Genomic DNA, 10,395 nt, shown 5'->3' with positions numbered 1-10,395 from the left:
TCACCCAGGCACCGTGCATCATTGAGGCTTTAAAGCCAGACTGATTAGATTCAAATCCTGATTCTTTTTTTTTTTTTTTAATATTTTTATTTATTTCTAGGAGAGAGAGAGACAGCGTGAGCAGGGGAGGGTCAGAGAGAGAGGGAGACACAGACTTAGAAACAGGCTCCAGGCTCTGAGCTGGCAGTCAGCACAGAGCCCGACGCGGGGCTCGAACCCACAAACCGCGAGATCATGACCTAAGCGAAAGTCGGACACTTAACCGACTAAGCCACCCAGGCGCCCCTCAAATCCTGATTCTATCACGTATAAGCTATGCAGACTTAGATGAACTTATAATTTTTTTTAATAGTGTTCTCATCTGTGATGCAGGTAAAAGTCATTACCCAGCCTTATGAAGTTACAATATTAAATAAAGTGACTGACAGAGTAAGAAGGTAAAATACATATAGTAGGAAGGTAAACTTTTTGACAAATGGTAATAACTCAATAAATAGTAATAGGAAAGACTACTATTTTAATACTTTTTACTGAAAAAAAATCAGACATATGTATATTCTAATAAGTACAATACATAGTCATTCTTCTGTTATTCTTAGACAGCATTCCAGACCATAAGCTTTTATACCTAATTATGATTTTGATGCCTAAGAAAAGTAATGGAAGTGTTAGATTTTGCAGTTAATATTATTCCATGTACTATATAATGAGAAATATTCTTCCATTGTACAAGTTTCCTTTTTGTAGTCAGTAAGACCATTTGGAAGTATGGCCATGAAACTCAGGTTACTTGCCAACGTTCTTCACTCACTTTCAAGTAATAGCTTCCATAATTAAGATTGGGCTTAATAAGGTTAAAATTGGGAAACCATGTAGTCCTGTGAGTTAAATACTTTCAAATGAAGAAGATGAGATATAAACCTTAGCAGACATTGAAAGGCGTTAAGCATTATTGCTTAAGTATCTGAAATTATTGTTTTTTCTTTTCATAGTTTATTATCAAGTTGGTTTCCATATAACACCCAGTGCTCATCCCCACAAGTGCCCTCCTCCATGCCCATCACCCACCTTCCCCTCTCCCCCACCCTCATCAGCCCTCAGTTTGTTCTCAGCATTCAAGAGTCTCTCATGGTTTTCCTCCCTCCCTCTCCCCAACTATTTTTCCCCTTTCCCCCCCCCATGTTCCTCCATTAAGTTTCTTCTAATCCACCTATACGTGGGAGCATATGGTATCTGTCCTTCTCTGCCTGACTTATTTCGCTCAGCATAACACCCTCAAGTTCCATCCACGTTGCTACAAATGGACAGATTTCATTGAAATTATTTTTAAGATAATTAAACTTTCTAGAAATCCCCGCAGCTTTTGGGAAACACAAGGAGGGTGAAAAATCATATATATATTGTGTTGAAAAACTGAGTTTTCTCCTTTATGGTAAGATGGTTTTTTCTTCTCATGATTTTTCTTGTTTATGTTTGATGGCATTAGGAGAGCTATCTTTTGTGGGCCACATTAACCCCAGAGTTAGAGAGAAGACTAGGGTTCACGTCATTTCACAACTGCATTTAGTGTAGAATCAACTATTTTCCTTTCTTTTTTTTTTTTTTTAAATGTTTTATTTACTTCTAGGAGAGAGAGAAAGCGTGAGCAGGGGAGGGTCAGAGAGAGAGGGAGTCACAGACTGAAACAGGCTCCAGGCTCTGAGCTGGCAGTCAGCACAGAGCCCGACGCGGGGCTCGAACCCACGAACCGCGAGATCATGACCCAAGCGAAAGTCGGACGCTTAACCGACTAAGCCACCCAGGCGCCCCAACTATTTTCCTTTCAAATCATGCTTATCATTGATTGCCAGAAGTCAGTGTGAGAATAATATGAGAATTATGTAGGCTAAGCAACTTGAAAAATGTCTGGCATGTGGTTAATATTCAAATGTTAGCTATTTATATCATATATATTTGCATATACATGGATAATTTTATATGTATACAAAGATATGTAAAGATTTTTGATCATTAAAAACAAAAATTTGAATTCTTAGGAAACATTTCCTTATTTTTATGTACATTCTGGAGTCTATATACCCCAAATTTTAAAACTTCAAGGATAAGATCCCATCCACATTTGTTTTGGCATGTTGAGAGAAGTTTGTCTCAGCCACCATTATGTGGTAAAAACAACAGGGAACTCTGTAAAGAGTGAGGAACGTGGGGTCCAAAATCAAATTTTGCCAGTAACTATGGACAAGTCTTTTAATTATTCAGTGCCTCAGTTTGTGCAACTACAGATGGATATGTTGGATTTACATTCAGCAAGCTCCAAGATGAAGTTTATGCATAAGGAATTCTCTATTTCCAAATACACAGATACGGTGGAATATCTAGGTATCTAGCCATATATATATATGGCTCTGTATCTATACAATAGATACCTCTGTATCTATTACAATCAGAAAGAAAAATTCCTATTTGAATTAAACATAACCACAAAAAAAAAAAAAGTAACTCAAAGCCAGAATTGTGATAAATAGGAGCTGATATCACAGTAGGCCATGAACATGTAATGGGAGATTTAGACCTTCTGGGTTGGGAGACTAGTTTGGTAAACATGACTTTGAGTTTAGGCTTGTGGGAATCTGTAACTCATGCCCCTCTTTAAAGTTGGAATCAAGTACTTCCCTAATTATCAAAAAAGGGTGAGGAAAATTGCCTGGGGAAGGAGTAAAGGAGAATTTGTTTACTTCATAGAACTTGGGGAGTTGGAGCAACAAAAAGCGTCACCTGTGAAAAAATAACAGCCTTAGAACTGCAGGAATGTGGGTTCTAAATGCACACTCCTTTTGTGGCATCCTGTTATTAAAGTATAGGAATTTTAAGTTGAACCTGAAAATAAAAACTCATTCAGGGCTTTCCAAACCATTTGGTAAGAGCAAAGACATAGGAGAAATGTATGACACAAGATACTCCAGCAGAAAAAGCAAAAGAAAATGAAACAAAAAGCAAACTAAAAATGTGTTGAATATGAGTACACATGAAACAATTTACCAGCTTTCCATGTAGAAATAAGCCACCCATAAGGGAAAGTCAGCATACTTATTAGGATCCCAAGATCTTCAAATAATGGAACAAACTTAGATTATAAAATGCAATTATAATGTTTAAAATAATTAAAGAGATCAAACAAGGGTCTGAAAATATAACTACAAAATTGAATAGAATGAAAATAAGAAAAATAGAGTTTATAGAAAAGAAAAATATAGTTACTAACATTAAAACATACTGATCCTATTTAAGGACATAAAGATTAAACATACCTTATATTACTGAATTAAAGAGTAAGTCTGCAAAAGAATCACCCAGAATTAAATACAGTCAAATGAAGGTCAGAAAAATCCGAATGAAACACTAACAGAGATAATAGAATAAATCATGTATTTTTAAAAGATATTTCAGAAAGAGATAATGAAAAGATTTTGGAAGAGGTTATATTTAAAGGAATAATGGCTAAGAGTTGTTCATACTTGAAGAAAGATATGGGTCTTTAGATTGAAGTACAATGCATTCTGAGAGGTTAGAAAATTTTTTTTTTACCTAGATTCATTATAGTGAACACTCCTTGAGATAAAAGATTATTATAATTTTTATTGTTATCAAAAACATGCAACATAAAATTTCATTTCCTATCCATTTTTAAATATACTTTACTGAAATGTTAACTATATGCACACTGTTATGCAACAGACTTCTAGAACGTTTTCATCTTACAAAATTGAAACTTTATATTCATTGAACAACTCCCCGTTTCCCCCAACCATCCTTTTAAGTTGGAATAATATTGTATTATATGAAAATAGAACATTTTCTTTATTCATTCATCTGTTGATGAACATTTAAGCTGCTCCACCTTTGACTATTGTTAGTAGTGCAATAAACATGAATGTGCAAATATGTGAAGCTGCCTATGAGGGGGTACTGGTAAATTTTCTGGAGGAAGTCAGCTGGGGTAATAGCTATCTTCTAAAGAAAGGGGCCGAGAAGCTGCCAACAGTGTGTGATGTTAAGCTCAGTGAGAAGCTATCACTGGAAAACTTGTCTGGGTACTCACAGAACTCTCTAGAAACTGTCCAAAAGGATGCCACGTGCTGTTGGAAACCCACATGTGGTGGTGAGACGGTACTTACCAGAGGTGGGGAGAGAGCTTCACCAAGTGTCCTGCACACCAGCCCAGTACCACAGAAGCAAAAAGAAGCAAAGCACAGGAGACCAGGAAAATAAACCCCTCTGATATTTCTCCAGTGCCCTCTACTAATAAAGTTTGATAGCATGTCCTCTGACAAGGGAGAAAGTTCCAGAATCACAAGTGAACAGTAAAGGGTAGGTTTGGAGTTGGGAGGCAATAAATTGATAACCAGTACAAGAACCTAACCAGAAAACTTTAAAAATCTAAAAAAATATATTGACAGTTAGACAAAAAGATATTAGCACATTAATAAATCATGAATAATTATTTTACACAACTCTGTCAGATATTGATAGAGCAGACAAAAATCAATGAAAATACAGAATATTGACCAATAAACTTAACAAGTTTGAATTAACAATTATTTAGTAACATGAACATGAGGGGCACCTGGGTGGCTCAGTTGGTTAAGCGTCCAACTCTTGGTTTTGGCTCGTCATTATCTCCCAGTTTCGTGAATTGGAGCCCCATGTTGGGCTCTGCGTTGGTAGTGTGAAGCCTGCTTAGGTTTCTCCCTCTCCCTCTCTCTCTGCCCCTCTCCCACTTGCACTGTCTCTGTCTCTCTCAAAATAAGTAAACTTAACAAAATTGAAAAAAAAGAAACATTAACATGAATTCTTTCCAACTTGTGGAATATTTTAGAAAATCAGACACAGGCCACAAAAAAGTTCCAACAATTATAAAAGTAATCAATACTGATAAACTATTTTATGTGACATAACCAACAAAATTGGAAGCAGATAATGAAAATATAGCCCAAAATGAATATCTGTAGAATGAAGAATTAAAAACTAAAGGATAATGTAAATATTATGAATATATGTTAAAATTTAAAAGCTAAAGAAATACATATTCAAATTTGTAGAATGTAGCTAAAGTGATATTTAAAAGGAAATTTATTAACTTAAATGTGTATTTCAGATACAAGAAACGAGTGTGTTGGACCAGGTAAACTACTGCAAATTTTTTGTGATCATTTTACCTCAAATCCCAGAGATTTTAGTTGTTGATGTTATCAAAACCTGTTATCTATTTGAGACTTCAAAGAGGGAAATGCCCCTCCCTACCCAGTAGAACCTATCAGAATGTATTGAGGGGTATGTGTGGTTTGGAGATTAAACAGTTTCTTTTCTTTCCTATATAGTTTGTTTTCCATAAGGGTATTTATTTTCTATATAATTATGTATACTGGTCAAATTGTGCAATGTGTTAATAAGCATTATTTTACTGCTGAAATACAGAAATCTAATGGAATTTAAAAGAGAAAAGTAAACAGGTTATAAGTACTATAGGAAGAAATAAGCAATAAGGAAGATAGAAAAGCTTTGTTAGAATCGCTATATTAGATGAATTAGCCAGGAAAGTCTTTTTTTTTTTTAATTTTTTTAAATGTTTTATTTATTTCTAGGAGAGAGAGAGAGAGAGACAGCGTGAGCAGGGGAGGGTCAGAGAGAGAGAGAGAGGGAGCTGGCAGTCAGCACAGAGCCCGACGCGGGGCTCGAACCCACGAACCACGAGATCATGACCTAACCACGAGATCATGACCTAAGCGAAAGTCGAACGCTTAGCCGACTAAGCCACCCAGGCGCCCCAGCCAGGAAAGTCTTCATTGAGAAGGTGACTTTGAACAAAATCTGAGGTAGTGAGTAGTTAGCCATTTGGATCTGTGAAGGAAGAGCATACTTGGTAACTCCAGAAGGCCAAGTGTAGTTATTACTGTTAAGGGATAAAGCAGTGGACAAAGTCAGAGAGGTAGTGAAAGTCCAGATTATATAGGACCATATCATTTTTGTCTGGACTAGTCCAAATTTAAACTCATTGTCCTGGTATAATTAATAGTAGTGAGTCTTTAACATTTGGTGGTTTGGGTAAAAAACATAAATGCCCTCTACTTTTTGTAAAGACTTGAGTTTTTACTTGGATAAATGGAAAGCCATCAGAGGGCTCTCAGCACTGTTATAATGATCTGATTTAATTTTAACAAAATCACTTAGACTGCTGTGTTGAGAAGAGACTGAATGGGGCAGAAATAAAAGCAAAATCTATCCAGGCTCTGATCAACTCTTATCACCATTACTAACAACCTGGTCTAAGCCACTACCATTTCTTGCTTGGATTGCTTCAATAGCTTTCAAATGAGTCTGCTTTGCTATTTTTGGGTATATATACAAGCAAGACTGAAGGAAAAACACACTGAAAAAACACATTGTCTTTCTATGCTTCAAATATTCATAACTTTCCATGACTCAACAGTTATAAAGAGAAAAACCATTAATACTTTCTCTATTCAATGCAGTATCAAAAAATTTCCTTTTATTCAAGACTTGTCTTTGGATTCATTTGGAATGACAGCCCCTGTGGTTTCCTTTATAGAAATAATGATGAATTATATCTCAGTTCTCTTTTTTTTTTCAAGTGGAATGACAAGATCCAGAAGCAGAGCAGAGAAATCATATCTCAGCTCTGCTTTATGAATGACAGTTAGTTCCAATTATTATAGAAGCAACACGAAGATATTCTGGTCATGTAACTCTGTCAAGGCTAGTAAATATCTGTAATTTCTGCTTCTTGATCATAAGTCTCCCTGACAGTGAAAGTTTTTGAGATGAAAACTGGAAAACAATCTTTTATCATTATGTTTTAAACATTTGTCATTATTTTTTAAACTTCCCTTGCTAAGTCCTGTGGGAGATAGAAGTTTGTAGTCAATGGTTCCCTCAGGTAGTAGCAACATCTCTGATAGAAAGTTTAAGTTATATGAATCATCACATTCAGAACCTAACCTAAAGATGTCTATATATTTCTCGAGTAAAAACTGAATGGTGAACGTTGAAGCAGAAAACTCAAAATATATTTGGGTAGATATGCAAAATAATTTTATCTATCATTAAGCTACCAGAAACATGTATTGATATGTGAGAAAAAATATCCAGCAGAATGTCTGAATGGCCTAGCATAACCTAACCTTCATGCAACCTTCCCCAATTCTTCTCCCAGAACAGCCTTAAATTCATCCTTCTTCGATCTTCTATAACAAGTCTCTACCATAAACTTTTGTTTAACATATTACCTTTTTAGTTTTTGTAAATGCTACTTTAAGTGTTCAACTAAACCATTATCTCATGTTTGATTTAAGGTACTGTATGTTGTGAGATCTCTATGATGCTAATAACTGAGCCATTAACTTTCCTAAGCTGTCACTAAGCTGTTGCTGCTGCTCCAAACAGCTGGACAGTTGTCATTTGCACTGATAGAGGATCCTTTGGATATCTTTCTATGTAGTAAAGTACGGTGTTAGTGCTTGCCACTGAAAAATTGATTAGAATCTTTATGATGGTTTCCAACAGCTTTCTGTAGGCACTATGACCACAGATACACTTTATCACCCCTAAAATCAATGAGTTTGGCCATTTTGAATCTTTAAAATGTAGTAAGTTTGAAGTATAGCTTTTCCAAGCTTAAAACCTAAACTCTTTTAATAATGAACAAATTGGAATTATGCCATATTAATCTAATCTCATGTATTCAGTGAAAGGGAAGTATGGTATTTTAGTTTCAGGATGAAAGTATTAAAATTACTTAAAATTTTTATTTGCCTTTAATTATCTTACAAACATAGCAAGAAACTCCATCATGTCTTGAATTAATTTAAACTCTGGAAAGAGCAACAATATTTACCTTTTATAACCAAAATCTTAAAATGTTTGTTAATTTAATTCTTATGTATTTCTATTTCTATCAGCTTGGATGTTATATCAATAAATGAAAGCAGGCATTGATCAGAAACAATTAGCCTCTAAGTAAGAAAAGTTAACCCATAACTAAATATTAGAAATAATATCCAAGAGGGAACTTGGTTCCATCATAAATTTTAGTTCTACAAAACTTTGAATGAATGTTGGATATGGAAACCTGAGTAGAAAAGATAGAGAAAGACCAAACTCGGGAGCTTTGCAAAATCACCCACACTGTCATACGGCTCCTGTGGACCTGCTCCCATGTCACTGTCTTACTAAGGCGTGATTACCCACAGTGGTAGAATACTCATTACATTTCTATTTGGGAGTAGAAAGCTAAAGCAGTCAGCCTGTGATCCACTTACTCCTTTTCCCAGCGTACACCCTCAGGGGAAATGAAAGAGCCATTTCTCCTTTTCCACTGGAGTGTGGATGAGTAGACTAATAATATTTGCTAGGAGAAAGACTCTGTCTCTGAAAATGACCTTGGCTGAGAATTACAGAGAGTAAGTAAAATCCAGACATGGCTTCTGGAGAAAGGCATGCAGTCTCTATAGCTCTATGAAGATAGAGTGGAGATGCTTTATAGTTGATGTTCTCCCACTGTGTAAGCAACCTGGAACTTACTTGAAGGCTTCATTTATTCAGGGCCAGAGAGGCATGTCCAGTGTGGAAAAGGATCTTTGCAGGTATCCTTCATGCCCAGATCTCTCTCTGCTTTAAGTTTTTGAATGCCTGTGTCTTTGTAATAACTTAGTAAAACTGAAACTAGGTAAGATCTTTTCCTCATATAAATCTGATTTGATAATCCAGTCTTTGTGTTAAACCAGTATCAGTTACTACTACTCTCTAAATCAGTAGTTATCAATATTATGCATAAATAAGCATTAGTTGGGAAGCTTATAAAATACAGATTTCTGGACCTCTCATAGAAATTTTGATTCAGTTGATTTGGAGAGGGGATCCATACCTAAGATAATGGTCTTAACTTAGAAAAGTGTAAGTAACAAAATGATATCAAAAATATCTCTAAATAAGTCTTATGTTGGCTTAATACATCTTTCTATTGAATTAAAAATATCTTCCATGTGTTATGATTTATTCCTTGACTTTGTTGTTTTTGCTTATTTTAGTGCATTTACCTATCATACAGAAGGTAGTTTAGTGATGGGAATAGAAAGAGAGAAATGATCCCATTGTCTCTTATCTTATAGAAACAGTGCTTCTCTCTTCATGAAAGCCTTGAGAGTTGTTATTGAAGTTTTTATCCAAATTATTTGATTTTTTAAATGACATGTCTAAAAGCTTAAAATTTATATTTTGAATTAATGTTGTACAATTCATTCCATTCAATAAATCAAGCATCTTTTAAAGATGCATGTTAGATTTTCATTGTTTCTTAATATGATTATATTTAGCACTACTTAATGAAGCCTGTTGTTTATTCTTGGTGATGATGACGGGGCTAGGTTCAAAGAAAAGAAAGGGTGCCGCAAAGCCAGAAGGTTGTCAGGGGGTAGGAATTGGGGGAGAAGGACAAGGGGCTTCTAGCAAGTCTCCTAAATATACAGTATTATCCCAAACAGAGAAACACTTGGCAATTACAACCCCACCTTCTAAAAGAGGTATGTAATTCTTGTATTACTAAGTATAACCTAGTGTAAGTCAGATTACAGAAGCAAAGTATTCTGCAAACATACAATTTTCTGGCCACATCCTTGTTCTTATGTTCCAGTTTTTAAAGTCTCTACCTTAGTAAAGTGCTTTCTTTCTTTCTTTCTTTCTTTCTTTTTTTTTTTTGCTCTCTTGCTTCTCCTACCATAAAACATTTTACATCAAAAAAGTAGACTCCAAATTAATGATTAGTAAAAAGGGAACATTACATTTAGCCAACTAGAGAAAAACTTAAGGGGTTTTAAATTCTATTTAGCACAAGCAAAGCCCAACTTCCTGGTTCAAGTTAAAAAAACATGCATACGGCTCCTTGGTTGTCAACTGGCTTTTTACAAAACACCATCTTGATGAATTAAGAGTAAATGAATGAGAACCATATGGATAAATTTCCTTTGAAATACACCCAGGATTAAAAAGTTTAAGAAAAATAGCTCTTGGCAAATACAGTTTTGTAGTTTTTGCTGGAATGAAAATGTTTGAAAAATAGTCTAAAGTTTTTTTGTTGAACCCAAATCTCAAAGTTACAAATTTTCCAATCTATAGGGCTAAGGTGATAATGTTGAACTCTTAGGAAGGTGAGGGTAATGGTCTCATTCTAGGAGGGAGTCCAAGAGATTATCGGCTTGGTCATTTGGGAGGAGTCACTCAAATAAGCATTCATCTCAAGATGAACCTGATCTGATCTGTTACTGTGCAATCCAGGACCAAGATTAACAGTCAAGCCCTAGTCCATTGTTTCTCAACCTATTT

Source organism: Hyaena hyaena, unplaced genomic scaffold, assembly GCF_003009895.1.
Source record: "Hyaena hyaena isolate Hyena2069 unplaced genomic scaffold, ASM300989v1 scaffold_666, whole genome shotgun sequence".
NCBI classification, from domain to species: domain Eukaryota; kingdom Metazoa; phylum Chordata; class Mammalia; order Carnivora; family Hyaenidae; genus Hyaena; species Hyaena hyaena.
The sequence above is the reverse complement of the archived record's forward strand: the minus strand, read 5'-3'. Positions refer to the sequence as shown.